The sequence below is a fragment of the Triticum urartu genome, chromosome 4A (genome assembly GCF_056163025.1).
Source record: "Triticum urartu cultivar PI428250 chromosome 4A, HENAU_Tu73, whole genome shotgun sequence".
Taxonomy (NCBI): Eukaryota; Viridiplantae; Streptophyta; class Magnoliopsida; order Poales; family Poaceae; genus Triticum; species Triticum urartu.
In genome coordinates, this window is record NC_141876.1 from 331,449,537 (window position 1) to 331,476,337 (window position 26,801).

The window sequence follows — 26,801 nt, forward strand, 5'->3', positions numbered from 1 at the left end:
CCAGGAGATCTACTGTCACTCCGTAGGCAAACGGTCAGCTGTTAAGTAGTCTTCATGGTCATTATAGCACTTTATTAGAGGCGTTACCAGTAACGCCCCATCTTAAATGTACTTTAAAACCCTGCATTACTGAGGGCAGGAGGGGGTCGGCGAACTCTATATAAGCCACCCCCCTCCTCAGTAAGAAGGGTTCGCACCCCTGTAATCTATACACGCATAATCCAGTCGACCGCCTCCGGGCTCCGAGACGTAGGGCTATTACTTCCTCCGAGAAGGGCCTGAACTCGTAAACCTCGCGTGTAACAACTTCCCAATAGCTAGGATCTAGCCTCTCCATACTCACCCCCCTACATCACTGTCAGAGTTAGAACCACGACAGTTGGCGCCCACCATGGGGCGGGAATCTTAGCGCTTAGTTGGAGAAGTTGTGATTTTTCTCGATCCCTTTGATCATGTTTTCTTGCGGAGTTTTGGTGGAGGACCGCGAGATCCGTCTCGGCGCGCTCACCTTCATCGTCGACGACTCCGCCTGGCTTCAGGAGGCACCGCTCGACATCGACGCGCTCCCCGCCCGCGGTGCGACACATTTCCGCGCATGCGTTCGTGGCGTCCTCCTGCGGCAACCGTCGACCCAATATGGGTCAGCCCCCGTATCGTCTCCCCGCCCTGTCTCCCACCAGCGCAAGCGCTCCGGTCGGTCAAGACTTCAGCGGTGGGTGAGGCACGCCGTGGCCCGCCAATCGGCGGCCCCGCAAGTCGCGGCCATCGAGCTCGTCGAATCCCTCTACGGCATGTTTGACCTGTCGACTGGCTCCGTGGAGACCGCATCCGAGTGCGACAGCAGCGATCCAGCGGCTGAGGTTCTGGCGGTCGATGGAACACATAGTCCCCCCGGTTTCCCTCGCATCGATGGAGGCGCGGGTGGGGGAGATCCGTCGCATCCTCACGATGAGTATCTCCCCGAACCTCTCACATCATTGCAGCGAGAGGAGCTTCGCCGCCGGAACATGGACGCGCTCCGCACTCCTATCGTCGGAGACACCCCCGAGGCCCGGGCCTTGGAGGACGCGCGTTTGGCCAACTTGGCCGAGCGCACTCGACTGGAGAATCTCCAGCGAGCACTCGACGAGCAAGCGCGTCAGCGGGCTCCCGAGTCTAGTCGACGCCAGCTCTTCCCGCCGACGCAGGTATATCGAACCCCAGTTCAGAATCTGGCCACCGCGGCCCGTATAGCAGAATCGATTCAGCCCTCCCAGTCGGAGGCTGGCAGGGGCTTGTTACAGATCAGAGCATTGCTCCGGGCGGCGGGAGACCAGAATTCCGCTGTCTCACAGTCGCGGAATAGGATCCACAGTCGGTCTGTCGCAACAGATACAGTCGAGTCAGCTCACAGCCCGAGATCGCCCCCGAGGCGTGAGGGACGTGGTGGCCAGCATGATCAGTACAGGAGGAATGAGCAGTATGATCACCGATTCGACCGTGATGATCGATGTCGAGTGCCAACCCCTCTCCCGAGGAGTGTGTCATATGCACCTCGACGGCAAGATGACAGACGCCCTCATAGTGTTGGGCAGAGGATTCCAGTCGACCCCAGAGACCCAGGCTTTGATGCGAGATCCATCCTCGTTCAAGGTTTGGTTGACAGGAATAGAGCTCATCAAGAAGGCCACAACAGAGATGCGCCTGCCAGCAGCAGAGTACGTGCTTCAGGGCCAGAGTGTTTCAGTCGAGCCATCAGAGCCGCAGTGATACCTCCCAATTTCAGGTTGGCGACTGGAATCGGCAAGTTCACCAGTGAATCTAAGCCTGACACCTGGCTCGAAGATTACCGAGTGGCTGTACAGATTGGCGGTGGCAATGACGAGGTGGCAATGAAGCATTTGCCTCTCATGTTAGAGGGCTCGGCCAGAGCATGGCTAAATCAGTTGGCACCCAGCAGCATTTACACTTGGGAGGACCTCTCCCGAGTGTTTATCACAACCTTTGAAGGAACATGCAAGCGACCTGCAGGCCTAACTGAGCTGCGGTCTTGCGTGCAGAAGCCGAATGAAACTCTGAGGGAATACATCCAGAGGTGGATCACGCTGCATCACTCGGTTGAGAACGTGCCAGACCATCAAGCAGTTTGTGCCTTCAAGGAAGGTGTTAAATACAGAGAGTTGAATCTGAAGTTCGGTCGAACTGGAGAGATGTCTCTGAATCGGATGATGGAGATTGCCACCAAGTATGCTAACGGAGAAGACGAAGATCGACTCCGGAGTGGCAAGCAGAAAGCAATCGCCTAGGAAAATGGAGGCAATTCCAGTCGGAAGCAGAAGCGGAAGGCCGAGCCAGCCGCTCCTGGAGAGGCCCTGGCCGTAGCCCAGGGAAACTTCAAGGGAAAACCCAAGGGCACCTGGAAGCCCAAAAAAGTCAAGGATCAAGACGGAAATGATGTTTTGGATCTGCCATGTCACATCCACACCAAGAAGGATGAAGAGGGTAATTTTATTTACCCAAAGCATACCACTCGACAGTGCCGGCTCCTGATCCAGCAGTTCCAAGGAAAACAGTCCAAGGATAAGGAAAAAGAGTCGGACATAGTCGAGGACAAGGAAGACAGTGACGATGGATACCCCCAAGTCAATTCCACCCTGATGATTTTTGCCGATGTCGAAAGCAAAAGTCGACTGAAAGTCATTAACCGAGAGGTGAACATGGTTGCCCCAGCAACACCCAGTTACCTGAAGTGGTCTCAGACTGCCATCACATTCGACCAGTCTGATCACCCGACGCACATTGCCACCCTTGGGAGGCAAGCTTTGGTGGTCGACCCAATTGTTGAAGGCACTCGACTGACTAAAGTCCTGATGGATGGAGGCAGTGGCCTGAACATACTGTATGCTGAAACATTGAAAGGAATGGGCATTCCGATGTCCAGACTCAGCACCAGTAACATGAGTTTCCATGGAGTCATTCCTGGGAAGAAAGCCCAATCACTCGGCCAGATCGCTCTTGATGTGGTTTTCGGTGATTCAAAGAATTACCACAAGGAAAAGTTGACATTCGAGGTCGTGGACTTCCAAAGTGCTTATCACGCCATTTTGGGAAGGCCAGCTTACGCACGCTTCATGGCCCGGCCATGTTACGTGTACCTCAAACTGAAGATGCCTGGCCCCAAAGGTGTGATCACTGTCACAGGCAATCGGAAGAAGGCGGAAGAGTGCTTTCAGAAGGGCTCAAAGATTGCAGATGCTCAGATGGCAGTGGTCGAGCTGCAAGAGTACCAAAAGACTGCCGACCCAAGCGAGTTGCTACGAGCCAAGAAGCCTGCTTCAGAATCAGCTTTTCAGCCGTCCGGTGAAACAAAAACAGTCGAAATTCACCCGACTGACCCCGATGCTGCCCCGACTCACATCTCAACGACGCTTGACTCCAAATAGGAAGAAGCGCTCATCCAGCTCCTCCGTGAGAACTGGGACATCTTCGCATGGAAACCCTCCGACATGCCTGGAGTTCCCAGGGGGCTGGCTGAGCACCGTCTACGGGTCGACCCAAAATTCAAGCCTGTGAAGGAACATCTTCAACGGTCCGCCGTCCAGAAGAAGCAAGCCATTGGCGAGGAGGTGGCTCGGCTCTTAGCAGCAGAGTTCATCCGAGAAATTTACCACTCCGAGTGGCTCGCCAATGTCGTCATGGTCCCTAAGAAGGACAAGTCACTTCGCATGTGCATTGATTTCAAACATATCAATCGGGCCTGCCCGAAAGATCATTTTCCTCTCCCTCGCATCGACCAAATAGTCGACTCGACTGCGGGATGCGAGAGATTGTCTTTTCTAGATGCTTATTCTGGGTACCATCAGATCCGTCTGTATGGACCCGACAAAATCAAAACAGCTTTCATCACCCCATTCGGATGCTTCTGTTATGTCACTATGCCGTTCAGCCTCAAGAACGCCGGAGCCACGTTCATGAGAATGATTCAGAAGTGTTTACCCACTCAAATCAGTCGGAATGTGGAGGCATACATGGATGATATTGTGGTCAAGTCACGCAAAGGTTCCGACCTGCGAGCTGACCTTGCCGAAACCTTTGCCAACCTCAGGAGGTATGATATCAAGCTCAATCCGTCAAAATGCACATTCGGAGTTCCAGGCGGAAAGTTACTCGGTTTTCTCGTTTCCGAATGAGGGATCGACGCCAATCCTGAGAAAATTGGCACCATACTCCGGATGAAGCGTCCTGTACGCGTGCACGATGTCCAAAAGCTTACAGGCTACTTGGCCGCTTTAAGTCGATTCATTTCTCGCCTCGGTGAAAAGGCGTTGCCTCTCTACCGACTGATGAAGAAGTCTGACAAGTTCGAGTGGACTCCAGAAGCTGACGCAGCGTTTGCAGAACTCAAAGCTCTGCTCTCCACCCAGCCGGTGCTTGCTGCCCCAATCAGCAAAGAGCCTCTGCTGCTGTACATTGCGGCCACGGGACAAGTTGTCAGTATAGTACTCACGGTCGAGCGGGAAGAAGAAGGAAAGGCCTTCAGAGTTCAGCGCCCAGTCTATTATCTGTGTGAAGTTTTGACCCCTTCAAAACAAAGATACCCTCACTACCAGAAGCTTGTATATGGGATTTACATGACCACGAAGAAGGTTGCACATTACTTCTCTGACCACTCCATTACAGTCGTCAGCGACGCCCCACTGTCAGAGATACTGCATAACAGAGATGCAACTGGTCGAGTGGCCAAGTGGGCGATTGAACTCCTTCCCTTAGATATCAGGTTTGAAGCAAAGAAGGCTATTAAGTCCCAAGCAATCGCAGATTTCGTCGCCGAGTGGATTGAACAGCAGCTTCCGACTCAAGTTCACTCAGAGCACTGGACCATGTTCTTTGATGGATCTAAGATGCTGAATGGTTCCGGTGCTGGGGTAGTTCTAGTCTCCCCCCGAGGAGAAAAGCTCAGATACGTCCTCCAGATTCACTTCGATTCCTCCAACAATGAAGCAGAGTGTGAAGCACTTCTGTATGGGTTGCGCATGGCCATTTCACTCGGCGTCCGTCGCCTCATGGTCTACGGCGACTCAGATTTGGTGGTTAATCAGGTAATGAAGGAGTGGGACGTCAGAAGCCCGGCTATGACTGGTTATTGCAACGCAGTGAGAAAGCTAGAAAAGAAATTCGAGGGGTTAGAACTCCATCACATCCCCCGACTCAAAAATCAAGCAGCCGATGATCTGGCAAAGATAGGCTCCAAGAGAGAAGACATTCCCAGCAATGTGTTTTTGGAGCACATCCGCTCGCCGTCAGTCCAGGAGGATCCTTTCACAGAAGAAGCCCCACAACCGAAAAGTGCCACAGATCCGACTGAAGTCGAAGTTCCTGCTGTGGTCGACCTGATCATGGAAGTCTTGGCCATCACTCCCGACTGGACGATACCATACATTGCATATATCCTAAGGAAAGAGCTCCCAGAGGACGAGGAAGAGGCTCGACAAATCGTCCGCCGATCCAAGGCCTTCACAGTCATAAAGGGGCAGTTGTACAGAGAAAGCGCGACTGGAATCGGTCAGAAGTGCATAACTCCGGAAGAAGGTCAGATGATCCTTGATGAGATCCATTCGGGGACCTGCGGTCACCATGCGTCCTCCCGAACCATTGTGGCCAAAGCATACCGGGCGGGATTTTACTGGCCAAGAGCAAATGAGATGGCAAAGGAGATAGTTGACAAGTGTGAGGGGTGTCAGTTCTACTCCAACATGTCCCACAAGCCCGCATCAGCCCTGAAGACCATTCCACTCGTCTGGCCCTTCGCTGTCTGGGGACTGGACATGGTCGGTCCTCTGAGAACAGGCAGGAGCGGTTTCACCAATGTGCTTGTGGCAGTCGACAAGTTTACCAAGTGGATTGAAGCTAAACCCATCAAGAACCTCGATGCTGGCACTGCTATTAGTTTCATCAGAGGACTAACATTTAGATATGGAGTCCCTCACAACATCATCACTGATAATGGGTCAAACTTCGATTCAGACCAGTTCAGAGCCTTTTGCGCCTCTCAAGGCACACGAGTCGACTACGCGTCGGTCGCGCATCCTCAGTCGAATGGGCAAGCTGAAAGAGCAAATGGTCTGATTCTTAATGGACCGAAACCTCGGCTGATGCATGATCTCAAGCATGCGGCAGGTGCTTGGGTCGACGAGCTTCCGTCAGTTCTGTGGGGATTGAGGACCACCCCTAACCGGTCGACTGGAAGAACTCCATTCTTTCTGGTTTATGGAGCCGAAGCGGTTCTGCCAAGTGATCTTCTTCACAACGCGCCCCGAGTCGAGCTTTACACCGAAGATGAAGCAGAACAGGCCCGGCAAGACGCAGTTGACCTCCTCGAAGAAGAGAGGGAGATGCCATGATCAGATCGACCATTTATCAGCAAGACTTGCGTCGATTCCACGCCCGGAATGTGAAGAGTCGAGCCTTCCAAGAAGGAGATTTGGTCCTCCGAGTGGATCAACAGAAACCACACAAGCTTGCTCCCACTTAGGAAGGTCCCTTCATCATCACCAGAGTCCTCCACAATGGAGCGTATCACCTCTTCAATGTTGATCGCCAGATCAACGAGCCTCGAGCTTGGAATGCGGAACTACTCCGCCCCTTTTACACTTGAGCTCAACCTTGGATGAGATGTAATAAGAAAAATTCCCGCAGTTCGTTTTTATCAAAGGCAAGAGTGTTCCATTAATTGTTGTCACTTTTGTTTACATACGAAATCCCCCAGTGGGTGACTTAGCTGCGAATCCGTCTCGCCTAAGTTTGAAAAATCCTACCGAGTGGAGAGCGATCCTCCCACTCGGGGGCTTAGCTGCAGTCCAGCACTCGCCTAAGTTCTCTCATTTAGAGACTTAGCTGCAGTCCGGCGCTCGCCTAAGTTTGAAAAAATCCTACCGAGTGGAGAGCGATCCTCCCACTCGGGGGCTTAGCTGCAGTCCAGCACTCGCCTAAGTTCTCTTACGAAAAGACTTAGCTGTGGTCAGCACTCGCCTAAGTTTGAAAAATCCTACCGAGTGGAGAGAGATCCTCCCACTCGGGGGCTTAGCTGCAGTCCAGCACTCGCCTAAGTTCTCCTACGAAGAGACTTAGCTGCGGTCAGCACTCGCCTAAGTTTGAAAAATCCTACTGAGTGGAGAGCAAACCTCCCACTCGGAGGCTTAGCTGCAGTCCAGCACTCGCCTAAGTTCTCTTACGAAGAGACTTAGCTACGGTCACCACTCGCCTAAGTTTGAAAAATCCTACCGAGTGGAGAGCGATCCTCCCACTCGGGGGCTTAGCTGCAGTCCAGCACTCGCCTAAGTTCTCCTACGAAGAGACTTAGCTGCGGTCAGCACTCGCCTAAGTTTGAAAAATCCTACTGAGTGGAGAGCAAACCTCCCACTCGGAGGCTTAGCTGCAGTCCAGCACTCGCCTAAGTTCTCCTACGAAGAGACTTAGCTGCGGTCAGCACTCGCCTAAGTTTGAAAAATCCTACCGAGTGGAGAGCGATCCTCCCACTCGGGGGCTTAGCTGCAGTCCAGCACTCGCCTAAGTTCTCCTACGAAGAGACTTAGCTGCGGTCAGCACTCGCCTAAGTTTGAAAAATCCTACTGAGTGGAGAGCAAACCTCCCACTCGGAGGCTTAGCTGCAGTCCAGCACTCGCCTGAGTTCTCCTACGAAGAGACTTAGCTACGGTCAGCACTCGCCTAAGTTTGAAAAATCCTACCGAGTGGAGAGCAAACCTCCCACTCGGGGGCTTAGCTGCAGTCCAGCACTTGCCTAAGTTCTCCTACGAAGAGACTTAGCTGCGGTCAGCACTTGCCTAAGTTTGAAAAATCCTACTGAGTGGAGAGCAAACCTCCCACTCGGAGGCTTAGGTGCAGTCCAGCACTCGCCTAAGTTCTCCTACGAAGAGACTTAGCTGCGGTCAGCACTCGCCTAAGTTTGAAAATCCTACCGAGTGGAGAGCAAACCTCCCACTCGGAGGCTTAGCTGCAGTCCAGCACTCGCCTAAGTTCTCCTACGAAGAGACTTAGCCGCGGTCAGCACTCGCCTAAGTTTGAAAATCCTACCGAGTGGAGAGCAAACCTCCCACCCGGAGGCTTAGCTGCAGTCCAGCACTCGCCTAAGTTCTCCTACGAAGAGACTTAGCTGCGGTCAGCACTCGCCTAAATTTGAAAATCCTACCGAGTGGAGAGCAAACCTCCCACTCGGGGGCTTAGCTGCAGTCCAGCACTCGCCTAAGTTCTCTTACGAAGAGACTTAGCTGCGGTCAGCACTCGCCTAAGTTTGAAAAATCCTACCGAGTGGAGAGCAAACCTCTCACTCCGAGGCTTAGCTGCAGTCAAGCACTCGCCTAAGTTCTCCTACGAAGAGACTTAGCCGCGGTCAGCACTCGCCTAAGTTTGAAAATCCTACCGAGTGGAGAGCAAACCTCCCACTCGGAGGCTTAGCTGTAGTCCTGCGCTCACCTAAGTATGAAACACTTCTCATTTCCCAAGGATGACGAGGGGCAGGTCGACCGCCACCTTCTCCTTCGGAGCTGCACCACAGACACAAAGTTATTTCGAGTGAAGATCAAATCCCACTCGACGGGTCATCCACAAAGAGATTCAACGACAAATCAAGTTCAAATAAAGCCTAAAATATCCGAGAGACCTCAGATCAAAGTACTCAAGCCCACAGCTCGGCAGAGTTTAACTGTTACACTTCCACTCGGCATTTCGAGACAAATTTAAGGCAGAGTTTAACGGATTACAAAATACACTCGGCATCCCGAGGCAAGTTTTTTCATTCCTCAGGAGGAGGAGGACTGGCAGGGGCGACAAATTCATCCAAGTCGATCCCATCTGCGATGCGGGTAGCAGCGGCAATAAATGTCTCCATGAAGTCCTGGAAGTTGTGCTTCCTCGTGTTGGCAACTTGGATGGCGGCCAGCTTCTCCTCCCGCACCTCCTTGCAATGGACGTGGACCAGAGACAGAGCCACGTCGGCACCACACCGAGCTGAAGACTTCTTCCACTCTTGCACTCGGTCTGGGATTCCGTTGAGTCGAGTCATCAGAGACTCGAGATCGTTCTGGAGCGTGGACTCTGGCCAAAGCGTCGGGTCGATCCGCGTCATGGCGACCTTCAGTCGAGCCAAGTAATCCACGACACCGTCAACGCGGGATTCCAGTCGGACCAGGTTCATTGCAGCTTCGTCTTGCACCGGAGAGTTGGTTGGATCCAAACCTGTTTCGATCCGCCCGGTCTCCTCTTCGAAGTTCTGGCAAAGTTCTGCATGCACGACCCAAGGATAAGTCAAATTTCATAAAACTGAGTCGACACAAAAAGAACCATTCGGAACTGATTGTGCACCTTCGAGCTTGATGTACAGCTTCTTGGCAAAGCTCCTCAAGTAGCTCTCCAGGTCGTCTCTCCTGCGAGCGAGGCTTTCCATCTTCTCTCTCAGGGTGAGGTGCTCCTTCTTCCAACGCGAACACTCCCTGTTGGCTTCCTTCAGAGCGGTCTTCAACTTGGTGTTCTCCCCTTCTAATTGGTCGACCGAAGCCAGCTTCTACACGGCCAGAGCGGTCTTGTCATCAGCCTCCTTACGGGCAGTAGCCAAGTCCTAATCCTTCTTCGCCAAAGCTTCTTTCAGTTTTTCTGCAAAAATGATGATTGAGTCGGAGAAAGCGAAGAGATACTCAAGCCTGAAAACTAACTAGTCGACAAAGGCGTCTTACCTGCGGCGCCGTCTCTGACCTTCTGCAGCTCCGTCCTGGCCAGCTCCAGATCGAGGTTCATTTGAATTTGCTACTTCTCCAGGTCAGCCAAGCGGGTTCCAAGATCACAAGACTTCTGAAGTCGAAGGGGGGGAGTTGCAATCTCAGTAAAAAAAGAGAAGAAGAGCAACAAAGACAATAAATACTAAGACTACGGTCGACTGCCAGCAGTCCACCATAGTCTCGGGGACTACACCCAGTGGGTGCACTTAGCGTGCCCCCGCCGGTTCCTATCCCACCCAACCGACCCCTGAAGTCAAGTCAAAGACCACCCGACCGACCCCTGAAGTCGAGTCAAAGACAAGTTGCTTCTGAGCAGCTAAGAGACAATAAGCCTACACCCAGTAAAAAAAAGAGAGAAAGACGTCGACTGCCCGCAGTCGACTTCCATTCGACATGGCCCGATCAGACAGAGCGAAGAAACTCAACTACGACTCAATTTAAAGACTACAGCCGACCGCCAGCAGTCGACCGTAGTCTCGGGGACTACACCCAGTGGGTGCACTTAGCATGCCCCCACTCGTTCAAAAAAAACACCCGGTGGGTGTACAAACTTAAAGATCTTCGGAAAAGAGATTCTTCAAAGAACATACCAAAACAGACCAAGTGTTGAAGTCGACTGACCTGGACATTGCTCCGAAGAGCCGAGCTTGCGTCGTAAGCCGCCTGGCAAGCCTCCCGAGCCACTTTTACCTGCTCCATCATGACTCCAGCCTGGCGTACAGCCTCCTTCACAGCAGCCGCTTGGTCCTCAGGGACGGGGTACGCAGCAAAAAGCGAAGACGGATCTGCAGTCGACGCTGAAGGCTGCGCACTCGTCAAAGGAACAGCGAAAGTCACGGAAGCCCGAGTGGGTTCGCCATCATCCCGAACTGCAGCCTCAGGCGCGGGAGTGGATTGCGGAGCCTTGCCAGCCAACACCTTCTTCTTCCTCTTCACCCTCAGTGGTGTGTTGTCGTCGTCGTCCGGGAGGTCGATAACATGAGGAGGAGCTGCAAGGAAAACATTCAATCGACCAACGCTTCAGTCGACTCGTAAGCAGGACGGCAGTGATCGTACCAGGGTTGGAGGTGACAGCGTCCTCCATCTCTTGGTCGTCGTTCCTGGCGGAGACCTTAGAAGTTGCACCACTGCAAATCTCGAAAGTTAGTCAGTTGGCCCAGTGAATCGACCAAGGATCCATCCACAGTCGACAAAGGAAAGCAAGTGTTGTTGTTACCTCGAAATGGTGGGAACAGCTATCTTCATTTTGGGCAAGGCCTTGGGCGACTTAGATGGCGCTGTTCGTGGGTGCTTGGGAGCCTTCCTGGTCGGCGGAGGAGAAGAAGTCCGAGGGCGTTTCGACGACTGCCCAACAGGAGCGGCCGCCTTGCCACGTTCCTGCGCTGGATCGTGGGCGAGCTTGGACCATCCCTCTGGGCGGGAGGGTTCAGCCTCCTCCTCCTCCTCACTGAAGAAGATGTCGTCGCCCTCCTCTCCCTCACCGTCGGACTCCCACTCGACCTGGTCGTCCCCGCTCTCGCCTCCGCTCCCCTCACCTTCCTCGGTCGGCCCTTGTGCCCCGTTGGGCGTCGAGTACATCTCAGTGGTAGCCTGGAGGACAACGGACAGGACGAAAGTCAGTCGACTTACACAAAGAAGACTAATACAGAAGGCCAGATATCCGACACAAAGACATACCTGATCCACTTCATATGAGTTGTCGAGTGGAATCACCCTTCTGGCTCCTCGGGGGTTGTCTTTGTTCCCCGTGATGCTTGACAGCCACCCCTCCAGCATCTCATCGGTGACCTCCTCCGGGTGGATCCGAGTGGTGGATCCGGATGGTCTCGCGCCTGGAGCGGTTGGATGCGCCTCTGGAGAAAGACCTCTAACAGGTCCATCCCAGTCACCCCCTCACGGACAAGTTCAACCACTCGACCCGCCAATACCTTGACTTGGGCACTTTCCTCCGGCGTGACCTTCAGAGAGATAGGCTTCTCGGCTCGGTCGAGTGAAAAAGGAGGAAGACCGGTCGACTGCCCGAGGGTCGCCTGGTCCTGGCAGTAGAACCAGGTCGACCGCCAGCCGCGGACCGACTCCAGGAAGGTGATAGAGGGGAAACAGCTCTTCCCCCTCGTCTGGATCGCCAGACCCCTGCACAACTGGATGACTTGCGTCTTCTCGTCACTCGACTTGGCCTTCTTCACCGACTGGGAGCGGCAAGTAAAGATATGCTTGAAAAGCCCCCAATGCGGACGGCAACCCAGGAAGGCCTCGCACATGGAAATGAACGCGGCAAGGTAGACTATGGAATTGGGGGTAAAGTGATGGAGCTGTGCTCCGAAGAAATTCAAGAAGCTCCGAAAGAATGGATGGGGAGGTAGAGAAAACCCTCGGTCAATGTGGGTGGCGAGGAGCACGCACTCACCGTCGCGGGGTTGCGGCTCAATCTCCCTCCCCGGGAGACGCGCGGCCTCGTGGGGAATGGCTCCTCCCTCGACCATGTCGTCGAGATCTTCCTGCCGGAGCACCAATGGCATCCAATCGCCCTGAATCCAACCCTTGGCCAGGGTGGTCCGGGAGGAAGATCCACCTCGCGAAGACTTCTTTCCTTTCCCCGCCGCCGCCGCCTTCTTCGCGCGCTCCAAAGCAGTGGTCTTGCCCTTCACCATCGTCGCCGGCGAGGTCTCGCACGGGCTAACGGCGCTAGGGTACGGCCGAGGGTCGCAGGAGAGCTGGCGAAGGGAGAGAGGAAGAAAGAAAGAAGGAAGCAGAAGAGAAGCGCGCGGCTTGGAAACCCCGAGCCGGCAACTTATAAGGGGCTGCTCCCGAGTGACTGACCGGTAGGCCCAGGCAGCCCAGTCAAATCCCGCAACAGACGCGCGCGCAGTACGTGGCGAAAAAGGCGATGCGAGGATCGAGGAGTTTTCTGCTTTTTCACTTCCGATTACTGCGGCTACTCCCGTCCCGCGCGCTTCCCAAAATCCAAATCCCGTGAGATCTGCGGGCCGCAGAACCGCTTGCCAAAAACAGAGTATCCCGCTCGTACCAACACTTGGCATGTCGCAAGCAAGGATATTCACTCGACGAAGGGCCTGGAATAGATCAAGGCGACTGAAAGAGGTTGGTGACGTCGTCCGCGACAACTGACCCTAAGCGAGGCACTCTTACAACCTCGAAGAACCGGTCGGAAAGGATCCCCAACTCTTCCCCCACTCTAACCTCGATCCATTCGGGGGCTAATGATGAAGCTAAGTACCTGGGGTAGGAGCACGGACCCGTCCCAAAGAGTCCTACCCAAGGACATCCCTAGAAGAAATCACTCATCAATCGACTTGAAGGTACTCCACTCGACGGGTTCAAGACACTCGACCATGAAGCTACCACTCGACCATGAAGCTATTCACTCGACTGCCAGGAGATCTACAGTCACTCCGTAGGCAAACGGTCAGCTGTTAAGTAGTCTTCATGGTCATTACAGCACTTTATTAGAGGCGTTACCAGTAACGCCCCATCTTAAATGTACTTTAAAACCCTGCATTACTGAGGGCAGGAGGGGGTCGGCGAACTCTATATAAGCCACCCCCCTCCTCAGTAAGAAGGGTTCGCACCCCTGTAATCTATACACGCATAATCCAGTCGACCGCCTCCGGCCTCCGAGACGTAGGGCAATTACTTCCTCCGAGAAGGGCCTGAACTCGTAAACCTCGCGTGTAACAACTTCCCAATAGCTAGGATCTAGCCTCTCCATACTCACCCCCCTACATCACTATCAGAGTTAGAACCACGACAGTGAAAGAATACAAAGCGTGGGAAACTACACGGCACAACAAGATTGCAGATGGGTACCACGAGTCTACATGTACAACAACACTATTGGCTCTGTTGTGATGCTAGGAATGTGCATGATATGAGAAGTCACCTGTATACACAATTGAAATTGAAATCAACAGAGCTATTGATAAGAGCAAACCTGTTAAAGAAACATGCGTGAAGATACCTATTGTGCCATTGGAGTTTCGATGGGAGCCTTCAACTTAAAAATAAGTTTGTATGACTAAGTACAATGATACAAGAGCAAAGCAGTGTGCACGATAGCAATCATAGTTAAAAAAGGCGCACCTAAGCGAGCGCTTAAGCGCGCCTAGGCTCTAGGCATTGGCAAAATGCATTGCGCATAACTTCACTTAATCTATGCATAACTGTGCATAAGCATGCGCTTTGATCAGTAAAGCGCAAGGCGGTGGCAAAATGCACAATTAACGCCTAGCGCTTTTTTGAACTATGATAGTAATGGAATCTTAAATTAGAATAGTTGTTCTTCAGGTTTAGGCACTTGTTCTACATGGACAGGGTCCAGTAAGACGCAAGAATATAGTAATTAAAAATAGAAAATGAGCTCATAGACCTTACCACATTCTTGGTTCGGGACCAGTACAGAACAAGGCGTTCCCAGTCATCGTCCTGTAAATGTCTCTCTGGAGAACGTAAGGGAATTTGATGAGTTTCTTTGCCGGTGAAGTACACTTTCTTCAGGTAATTCCGATACTTCCACCAAGCATTCTTGAAGATACCATAGGTATTAGCACAGGTTACCTCATCCTTAGTTTCCAAATCAGTCCTTCTCTATAGAAAAAAATTGGAATTTTTTGGTATTATAACCATCATGGAGGTAGGATGTATGGGACAAAGCAAAGTAATTGCCATGAATAACATTACTTACACATAACTCCTGGACAAACAACTGCAACTGGCATTTTCCTTCATCTTCAGTATCATATTACCAAGATAGGAAGATACACACATATGATTTAACAACATCAAATGCGATAGATGCTAAACTACGACTAGCTGGTTGTGCTTCCTCCACAGGAATAGACGTACTAACTGGTGGAGTTGGGGTTCACCATGGTAGTACTGACCCATTGGGCACTGGAGCTGCCTTACTAACTGCTCTTGTTTGGGACCTTTGTGGTGGAGATGGTGCTGTGTCAACAGGAACTGGGTTACTATCTACTGGGGTTGGGGTTACATTGGGTGAAGCTGGTTCTCTCTCCATCGCAGTAGGGGTACAATCTGCGAGAGTTTGGGTTATGTGTGGTAGGGCTGGTTCTCGTGCATGTACAACTAGGGTGCTATCTCCACCAAGAGGTGGCACTATTTCATTTGAAGACTGTGTTTTTAGTACGCTAGAAACTGGCATTAGCCGCTACAATTCAAATGGCTGCTAAACAGGAAACATAGTTGAATGTACATACATTGTATGAGAGACAGATGCAATAGATAGTGTGGAAAAAAGAGGGCATGAAATAGTTGACATGTATATTGTTTAACTAAAACGGGTAGCATGACATAATTTCACATATATGATGTCTATCTAAACTAGATAGCATAGCATAACACAATTCAAAGATATGATGAATAACTAAACAGGATCGCATGACATAATTCACCTACATGTTATCTAAGTAATCAGGATCGCATCATTTAATTCACATATGTGATTTATATGCTAAACAGAGGGCAATCGATATGATGTCTGAACTAAGAAGATGGTGTTGAATATTGTGTATATGATGTCTAAACTATGCAATGCAGGACACCATATGCATGATATGAGCAGTATAACCATGCCAAGTTAGAGCATACACCTCGGTGGGGGAATAGGACTGGTCATCTGTCTCTGAATCCAGCTCTGAGGAGCTATCGGGACCCAACAAGAGATCTGCTTCGACAGGTAGCACTGTCTGCTCTGAAGGCCTTGTTTTCACTCCAGATTTTCCAATCTCCCACCCAAATGGATGATTCACAAGAAGAGTAGTTTAATGTACAAACATTGTCGACAAATGGAAATGTAATGAAGAAAAGGAAGGGCAAGATATCATTCAAATATATGATGCCTGGTTAAACAGGATGGTATTACACATTTCACATATATTATGGCTGGCTTAAAAGACATGAGACTGCATAATTCCCATATATGATATAGAAACTAAACATGTGGCATTACAGAACATGTCTAAACTATGTAGATGACATATATGATGTCAAAAGTAGGCACTATAAGGCAACATATGCATGATATGACTAACATCATCATGCCAAGGTAGAGCAAACACCTTGGGGGTTAAATAGGAGTGGTCAGTGGCGTCTGAATCGGCCTCAGAACAAATATCTTCCTCTGGATTACAATCTGGAGAGGGGTGGGGAGGGTTTGCCATTGAACCCACCATGGAGTGATGTCTGCATGACATTGTATTGCCGCGCAAAACTCTTCTCTTTTTCTCTACATGTTCAGCATTACTGTGTACAATATCTGACATGCATACGAAAAAAATATGGTGAGATTATGTAAGGAGGGAATGCAGAAATTTAGAGTGATGGTAACAACCAGTGGATGGATACAAAAAGAATGATAGCAGGCTGATGATTGCTTTAATTTAATAAAAAGACAGATGATGATTGCTTTACTATTTGTTTCCCACCCAAGATGAACAACATAGGCATACCCTAGGTGAACCAAATAATAGACAGAGATACTATTTATTGCTTCCTCGATATGTGCCCCACAACTAATTTAGAACTCAAGTTTGAACAATAATTTGGACCTGACTTGGAGTCCAAGAGGTGAACAGGACGTCAAGGCTGAAGCAGCACATGACAGACATCGTCAATCTCAAGTGGGATTCTGATAGCATCTCCAATAGATGATGTAAAATAGATGTAAAATTTACATCACCAAAAACCACCTGACTACAACAGATGAGGTAAAAACTATTGACTCTGCACTTAACTGTCGAAACTAAAATTTACTATGGAATCTGAATGTTACTGTCGAAACTGAATGCAATGGTAGCAGAGAGGCACTTGACATGTAGTTTAGGGAGGGCCTGCAGTTCATGTTCAACCTGCATCCCCTGAGCCGCCAGCCACCACCGGCCGAACCGCCGGCCCCAGCGCTGCCTCGCCGCCCCAAAACAACTCCCAACTGCCAGTCCGCCGCCGCCACGGCCAACCCTCTAGGCCCCCGCCCCCCACCATGAACCCTAAGATAGATAGTGGGGTACCTCTCCGGCCAGCCCCCGTACCCACTGCGGGTGGTTCTTCCTTAACTCCGGCGAGCCCCCCACCCCCTGAAAATGGACTGACCCAAAAGTAGATTCAGTCGACTGAAGTGTAGCTAAATCGGAGCAGAGCAGCACCAGCTCGGCGAGCGAGCAATCGAGCGAGATCCGGAGCAGCAGCAGCGTGAGCGAGCGAGCGAGAGTCGGAGCAGCAGCAGCAGATTCGGCTGGTATGGACGCCTCCATCGAAGGGCCTCGCACTAGGGGAGAGCCGCTGTGGAGATGTCGCCCACGGCATCGGCTTCAAGGTAGCCGTTCCATGGGGGTTTGGGCTGGAGCACCATCGGCGCCGGGAGTTAAGGAGAAGGTGCGATGCGATGAGTGTACAACCTCTTTGGTGGCGCCGAGTAGGCCTTGGCTTCGTCCGAGGAGTCGGTGAGGATTCTGCGGTTCCGGTGGAGCAGGTTAAGGCGGCACTGCGGGGATGGAGCAGCCGTGATAGACAAGGCGATCGTCGGGGAAGCTCCTTGGAGGTGGAGGACGGGGCGGCTGAACCGGCGGGGCGACGAGATGGACGACGGATCATCATCCGGGGAGGTGGACGAGGGACGTTGAGCTGTTGTGGTGGATGACATTGTCGGGGAAGAGGCTTCGGCTGGGCAGCGGTGAGGTGGCGGACGGAGGAGGGTGGGGTTTGGCAGCCCGGGATTTCGAATGGCAAAAAGAGGCGATGGGAGGGGGTGAACCATGACTTAGGGACGCGCTTGTCCAAAATGTAGGGTGTGTTACAAAAGTACCCCCCCCCCCACCGATTTGAACTTGTGGCCCTTTTGGCTCAGAGTTAGAAGGGGGATTTTGTGTGTCGGGATTTGGCAGCTGGAGGGAGTTTTCGCGCAGGTTGTAATTTCGGGGTAGCAAGGCACGGGTTGTGAAGGCGCCAGTTTTGGGAGCATGATATCTGAATTTTCAGGATATAACAAGGCGCGGGTTGAATTTTAGGGACAAGCCTAACGTGTAATATTGTACATGTACATACCAAATCAATTCGCACTTCCCTCAACCAAAAATAAAACGAAAAAAATAAAACTATTCACACCAGACAAAGAGAGTGTCTTGCCCCGTTTTACTATAAAAATGCTATTCAAAGTTACTCCCTCCTTCCATCTATATAGGGCCTAATGCGTTTTTCGATGCTAACTTTGACCAAATATTAGAGCAATGATATATGACATGCAACTTACACAAAGCACACCGTTAAATTCGTCCGTGAAAGGTTCTTTCAATGATATAATTTTCACATTGTGCATGTCATGTACTATTAATGTTGTCAATAGTCATAGGCGGTCTTAAAAAACGCATTACACCCTATATAGATGGCAGAAGGAGGGAGTATGAATCCATGTTATGTCCAATTAAATTTTTTCGCTTGCTGTATGTTGCATGTAACCTACTCATACCAACATTTTAGTGCATTCCAAATGTCTATACTACCACTGCAATTCGAGATGAATTTGAATTCGTTTCTCTATTTCAATAAGAATCTGCAATCATGATTGTTGCCAACTTCAACCATCATTCATCTATTACCTTAATAACACACCACATGATTACTATAGAGATAGATATGAACTATGTGTACTACATGAACTCGAATTCTATTTTTTGAATACACTTGATGTTGATTCCAAATAATAGAACATTTGATGTACTAATTATATATTCATAATCTAAACAATGTTCCATACGTACAACGTGTTTATCACACATAGTATAGTGCGCTGCCCCCTACATTATGACAAGTATTTAGACCTGAGCTGCAAAAGCCACATGCGTTCCACAGAACATCAATGTTCACACATTAGCCCAAATTATGATCAATGTTCTATATATTATACATAGTACTAGCAAGGTGCCCATGCGTTCCACAGAACATCAACATGATCAAGGGGAGGCCCAATTTGCAAATATGGAGAGGGGTGTGGGTATCTTTTTTTCAAAATTGCCATAGTTTCCTTCCTATCCGTCAGATATAAATCGGACGGCCTATATTGCAGGATGGCAGGCACACCATCATCAACAACTCCGTTTTGTATAAGAGTAGAGATAAAATATATTATATGTAGTATAACATGTTCATAACCACAACATGTGTATCACCGTTATATATATTCACACATGCGTCGGTTTAAAACACTGATAAATTCTTCAAATATCCGAATTCTCTTTTTATAATGAAGTATGATCTCTATTCGTCTTTTAAAACCACACAATCCTCTTATCATTGTAGCTAGCGCTAACTTTCTCTCATGCATGCACACGCCCACATTCCTCTCACACTCCCTCAAATTCGTCTTTTCACTTTAGGTCATTACCCACGGTGTGTGTAGGCCCAGCTCCTTCTTTACAGTACACATTGATCGATCTGCCTCTCTAGCAAGGTGTGCCTAGCACAAACACAAGCTTCCCGTCTTCTCTTATCATCGTCCATGCCTCACTCCCACTACTCTTTTCATCGATCTCATACTCGCACACTCCTTCCCCCTCGAGATAGTATGACTCTCGCACCACCTCCTAGATGCATCCCTCTCTCTCTATCCTTTTCCCCGTTCCTCATTTGCTTCTAACACACACATGCATGTATACCGATCGATCTCCCAACATATACCTAGGTCTACTTTAACTATCCCCCATCGATCGACGTACCTCACAAGTTATTTCTCTCCTTTCTCTGACAAAGGACGATTGATCTTCCTATGTAGTTACGTCTGCTTACCACAACCATATCGTCCCGCCTCATCATTCGTTCATGCCTCCTGATACATCTCTCACACGCACGTGCACAGACAGGTAGCCATCCCCTCTCTTATTGATATTGTAGGCGTGCCCTCCGGTTGTCTAGCATGCCTATCCCACCATTTGTTAGAAGAAACTCCACTACCACCCCCTCCAACACTCTAGCTCTATCTCTCTCCCAACCTTATTCCTCTCCTACACATATGCATGGATGCCGATCGATGTCCCTTAATACATGAGGTATATCGATCTCCCTTAATACATGAGATAGGCCTCTCTCCTCCTCCACAGATATACCAGTCATTGTACCTCTATAGTTAATTAGGCCTCCCTCCCCCCCCCCACCACACAATGATAGTCGAGCGCTATAGGTAGGTATCCATTCCACAGAGACAAACTGCACCTATCCCCTCTCACATTCTAGTAGGCCATCCACTCTATATCTTTGACGCGGGCACACACAAATTCGATGGCACTCTTTATCGATCGCGCGCGCACACACACACATCATCCCTCTCTTCGATTATATGGACACCTCAAGCCGATGATACCTCCACTCTCTTCTCGTGGATCGGCCCCACTATATATATGATATATCCAAGACTCTATTTCACACACATTGCATATGTTAAATTTTTTGATTGACCCCCTCCCCCCGAAAAAAAACTCTCATGAACCCACACACTATATCTCTATGTTTGTATCTCTCTCACACAACCCCATGTAGGTGGTGTACGTATACAAGAAGAGAATAGGTGCACCGTGCACGTACTCACGCTTCGTGCCCAGCCACACCCATGCGGGTACACGGTGGAGCTCATTTCTGTATGAAATTGCAGCCTACGTGCTAATTTGAACGTGTGTAGCGATTGTTTACCTACAGAGGTCGTGTAGCATGCTTGCACGAAACAAAGTTCGACTTGATGCGTTGGCGCGTTATTTTTAAATAAAGTTATATCGCTCAATGGCACGTACACAGAATATAAAACAATTTTTATGGAGAAAAGGGTAGTCCTCTCCACTATATACAATGGAGCCTGCCTTCCTGGTTTGTTTCTCTTCAAAGTATCTCACACAAGGCTGCGGTGGCCTCTCTCTCTCTCTCTCACCGTTGGTTACTTATCTGGCTGCATCCCGTCCACTGGCAGAAAGGGATGACATGCATCGTTTCTCCATTCGACGACGCCGAGGTAGCACGTCCCTATCTGTGGTACACGCCGTTATCTCTGACCAAGCTCAGGCGCGGTATGGTCTATGCCACCTGCTCGTTGCTGTAGTATGGGAAGATTCCGCCCGCCGCCGCTCACCTAATTACATCCTGACGACCTCCAGGTATCCCCTCCATCCTTGCTCCACTGCCCATTTTCCCACGTTGCTGCATGTGGATCTTCCATAGTTCTTTGCCCAAAACGTAGCTCGTCCGACGTACTTTCCATATTGCAATCTCGTCCTCACACCGTTTTGGACAAACACAACTGTGTTGTTATCTTCCCTTAGGACAAGGAATATGCTTCTTTTTGGTAATCGCATGTGTCATCAACTGTTATTGGCCAGTAATTGTTTCCTTTCTACTTTTTTTGCAAACAGGGCTATCCATTTCACCTCGTTGCTATTGCGACCTTTTGGTGAACTGCACAAATCACTTTTTTCTTAAGAGTGTTTTGCGCAGTTGTACTAAAATGTCACACGGGCAACGTCTCTACATTTCAGTGCGACTACACAAAGGGAGATTGGTTTTGCTCTATCCTCCTCATCCAACTCCGAGCCTAATATTCTCCAACTAGTTAGTCTTAAGAGAGACTGCAAAGGTGACCGGCTTCTATTTGTGTGTTTATTGTTTCACCAGCAGTCCTCTATTATCGTAATCACACTTAATATCTTTGGAACAGGGACGGTCAGCTCTATTTTAGTGGAACTACACGAAATGATCGGAATGTTGCATGCTCCAGAAAACTACTTTTTTCCCAACATGCCTTGTTGATTTAGACATAGCTGGGGGGCATTGCTGCCAATGAAAGCATGGATCAATTTTAATTTAACACCTTCTCACAACTTTGTCTTCAGTTGTGATGTAAATATTAGCTCTGATCTGCTAATAATTGAGATGCATTAGCAACGAAGTTAGTTTTTTATTGTTTCCAAAAGAGCATCGATGACAAGACACATGAAACAAAAGCTGCAACCCACACCATTGTAAACAAATGCTGGAAGCTCGATAGCATTACCAGAAGCCTCTTCGGCATCTGGGTCCATGTGCCATGCAGAAAATTATACTCCTTCGTTCCTAAATATTTGTCTTTTTACAAATTTCAAATGGGCATATTTTAGAGTGTAGATTCACTCATTTTGCTTCGTATGTGTACTCCCTCCGTTCCTAAATATTTGTCTTTCTAGAGATTTCAACAAGTGACTACATACGGAGAAAAATGAGTGAGTCTACAATCTAAAATATGTCTATATACATCTGTATGTACTAGTCCATTTGAATCTCTAAAAGACAAATATTTGAGTAGTCACTCGTTGAAATCGCTAGAAAGAATACTTCGGAGTATATTTAAGAACCGAGGGGGTAGTGCACAGCCGAATGGGAGACTCAGCTCGGTCGTTGTGCCGCATTAATAGTGAGTAATGAGTAGTAAAATCATAAGCCCCACCTTTGCCACTATAAGTTGCTCAGAAGAAGCAACTATCAATACGCTCTTCTTTGAATCCACTCATACTACTCCATCCGTCACTGTTTATAGAGCGCGCTTCAGAAAAAGAAAAAATCTCTGGGACCAAGGTGACTAGCGATTGGCTTGAAAAATAGCATTGGTAGTTATAGCACGGCATCTATTACTAGAGGAAATAACACGTACACACATGCATGCAGTGCTTCCACCCCGGGTACACACATGCATGCAGTGCTTCCACCCCGGGTACACACATGCATGCACTTACTTCACTCCATAGTATATCAAGAGAAAATTGTGGACTTGATTGCGGTTACCACACCCTAATTAATTGAGCATTAAACCAAACGCGTCTAAAGTCTCTCTGGTGGTGGAAATGCATTGAGAGAAATGCATCATAATGAAGTGCGCCCCGTAAACCATAACAGAGGGAGGAGTAGTATGAAGGTGCAAAACCAAGTACGCGTATGGACAGTCGGTCAACGCACCTCCACTCGGCATATCATTGACATGTGGGACTAGAGTGTGAGAAAACCGATCTCAATTGATGGCAAAATGGCTAACCCGCCATTCCTTGAGAGAGACGAGGAGCGAGAACACACAGATAGGCTCGCACGGAGGCCAAGATATATTCGAGCATGGTTGATCGATATCATCATTACATGTTGGGCTGCTGTTTTCCTCCCTTCTCCGGAATAAATGTGTACTTTATCAGAGATTAAAAAATAAGAGTACAGACGCTCCACCATGCGGTTCTAGTAGTATTACTACTCATACTACTAAACCTTGTGCTTCGCTCTTCGCCTCTTCATGAAGTAGAACAATGATGGTACTCCGCATGTTCGGTACTACAGTGTATGCCTCTGGCAATCTAACACCGAATGAACTAATGCATGTCCACCTCCTGGGCGAGGGTAGGTTGCATTAGTCAAAAGGCGTAAGCGAGCTTCACCTTGTCCTGCAAGCTTCTCCTCGTTCTGCGAGTTGACGGGACACACCAAAAAGTAGTGCTAGTCCATACTCCCTCCTTTCCGGTTAATATGGCTTAATCTTTTTTGCAGGTAAATGAGAGAGCTTTATTCATATATAAGTATTCTTAGGACGATCAACCAAGACACTGGTCACTAGGAAGCGAGGTACCCCGTAAAAAAAGAAGTAGGAACCGAGGTGTTTCATCAAGCCAGCTCTCGGCCACATTCAAAGTGCAGCAAGCACGGTTCTCACAAAGATGCGCCGCAAGGTTTGCTGACCTGTTTACATGCTGAATAATAAGAAAAGAGGAAATATTACCGAGCGCTCCTATTTGTAACAGGATATGAGCCAGAATTAAGCGAGAATTGTGGCGAGTGTTCCATGCAATCAACTTCCATTATCACATGTGAGAACCCTCGAAGAGAACCAAATGTGTTGAAGATTGCTTTATCACATTTTAAAAATATAATAAGAGTGCAGATGCTCCTCCATCCGGTTCCTAGTACTAGTATAGTACATACCTCTATAGACTATAGTAGTAGTACTAGTACTAGTAAATTTTGTGTTTGGTTGTTCGCCTCTTCGGGAAGTCGAACAATAATAGTAGTAGTATAGTGTATGCTTCTGGCAATCTGACACCTAATTAACTGTTGCACGTCCACCGCCTGAGCGAGGGAGATCTTGCATTAGTCAAAAGTTTCTCCCTGTCATGCGAGCCACCGCACGCAAGCTTCTCCCATCCTGCAAGCTTCTCCTCATTCGTCAAGTTGACGGGACACATCAAAGTAATGCTAGTCCATACTGCCTCCTCTCTGGTTAATATGGTTTAATTTCAAACGAGATAAATACACTGTCTGTCACTGTATATTTGTAAAAATATGATCAGTGGACTTCATAATACGCTCATTGCGCTCAATATATACATTTTCCGGTGTTTATATGGTCACTAGCTCACCCTGGCTGAGTATGTGTGTGCATGCACGTGTAGGTTGAGCACTTGAGCGTGACCGTGTGTGTTCTGTCGTGTGCTCGAACATGCATGCATTAGGGCGTCGCGCGTGTTTTTGCGTCCATGTGTACGTGTGACTGTTGCATACACGTAGGGGGAGTATGTGTAGCGGCCATCATTTCACTCTTCAATGACACGTACGCAATATAAAATGGTTGATATGGAGAGAAAAGGAAAACCACTATATATACACTAGCAGGAGCATAATCTACATGTAACACCCCGGATGTAACTTGCCATATTTGTAACTCCAACTCTTTCCTTTTTCGGCTTTAAGTTATGAGATGCCCTTCATGGTTGGGTTTTTGTCTTCGTTTTGCATTTTCTGCATGTCATGCATTTCATATCATGTCATCATGTCCATCGCATTTGCATTCGTGTTCGTCTCATGCATCCGAGCATTTTCCCCGTTGTCTGTTTTGCAATCCGACACTCCTACGTACTCCGACGTACCCCTCTTATCTATTTTCGTGAGCGGGTGTTAAACGTTCTTGGAATGGACCGAGATTTTCCATGTGGCATTGGTACACCACCGACAGACCGCCTGTCAATTTTCGTTCCATTTGGAGTCCGTTTGATACTCCAACGGTTAACCGGGTAACCGCGAAAGCCTCTTTTGTGTTGCAGCCCAACACCCCTCCAAAATGGCCCAATAATCCATCCAAACCTCTTCCATGTCCTCCGTCATCGGATCATGATCATGTGGGCGAAAACTACACTCCATTTGGACACTCCTACCTCCTCCTAGCTATAAATATGTGCTCTCCCTGTCCAAATCCGAGTCCAAACCATAGCAAAACTTCCCCCGCCGCCACCGGACATGTCCGCGCACCGCCGAACAACTTCGCCGACGCGCCCACGCCAATAGGAGCATGCCACGTCTCCTACGGCCGCCGCCACTCGCCGTGGCCCGGAGAGCCCGCGGCCGGCCTTCCTGGCCGACGCCGCCCGGCCGCTTCCCCGCGCCTCCCTGTTCCGGCCCCGCCACCGCGGATCCGCCGGCCGTCGCCTCCACCGCCAACCGCGTCGCCGACCACCACCACCGCGCCGAGCACCGTCGCCGGTTGGCACCTCCGTCCTCGCCGCCCGCGCCGATGAACACCGTCGTCCTCTCGCGCCCGTCTCCTCCCGTCACTAACGAGCTCCGGCATCCTCTCCTCACCTCCGGTCGCCTTCCCCCTCCTCTCCGGTGAGGAACTCCGGAGAGCACGTGCCCCACCTCGTTTCACGTGCAAGAAGACGAACCCTAGATCCAGATTCGCGGGGTGAAATTTCCTCTGTCATTTCCCCTGATGTATTTTTAAGCCATGTTCATTGCCCCATAACTCCATGACCATAGCTCCGTTTCATGCATATAAGATATCACAATGTTTATTGTGAGATGCTCTTCATTTCATTCCATTGTGGCATGATTGTTTGAGTTCATCTTGATTCCCTAATCATTGATGCAAGAGTGCTATAAAATGTTTACTGCTGCTACTTATCATATTATGATGATTTGTCATTTTTGCTACTTTTGATGGGTGCTTCATATGGGCATGAGCTCTACAAGTGTTTTGAACTATGCCATGTCATCTTTACAGAGGTGTTTGCGATGTATTTTTGTGATCAATGTAGTGACTAGCACAAGCATGCAAAGTAGCCTTCGTGATGTTGCTGTTTTCAGAGACTTAGGATTTTGCTAAGTCATTTTCCTGCTGTTATTTTGACGCCATGTAAGCATGATGCTACAGTGAGATCCATGGTTGTTTTGAATATCTTCAGTAAGGGTGTTTTGAACATACGGTCATGCTCTACTTTTGCTATAAAATGTTCCTGGCAGAATGTTAACATGTTAATCAATACTGCCATGGTTGTTGCTAGTGATCCATGCATGCTATGAACTTGCTATTGCCATTTTTAGCTTCATGGACATGTCATCTTGCTATTGGTATGCTTGTTTTGTCATGAAAGGCTTTGTGATGAGTGGTTTGAGCTCGCAAAGATGCCTCCATAATTCTGTTTATGCCATGCTCTGTTTTCTGATAAGTTTGAAACTGTTAATAAAACTTGATATGTTTACATGGGTGCCATCATACCTTCTATGCCTTTTTGGCTCATGATCAGTAAGGGATGTTTGTTCCATGCATTTAGTAGAATCATGCCATGCCTTTTATTGCTATGATATGTTCCTTATCTTGTTGTTTGCTTGCTCTAAACATGGCTTCCTGATGTTATTTCTAGCATGCTAGTATTTTCACTAAGTCTGTGAAGCTGATATCTTTTGCACTTTTTCCATGCTTGTGTACATCACTACCATGAGCTTTGTTGCTATGTTGGAGTGCATTAGCTTAGTTTCTTGTTGCATTCTATGTGGCATCGTGTTGTTAATCACAGAATTGTGCCATTCTTGTTTTGCTTGCCATTTGCAAACTGTGCGTCCGTTTCTGGTGATCTTTATATCGATTTCGACCGAAATCATCTCATCTTTCCAGCGGCACACTTGGTTTGCCAAGTTGATGCCTTGACCATTCTTTCCCTTTCGGAGCACGCATATGCATTGCAT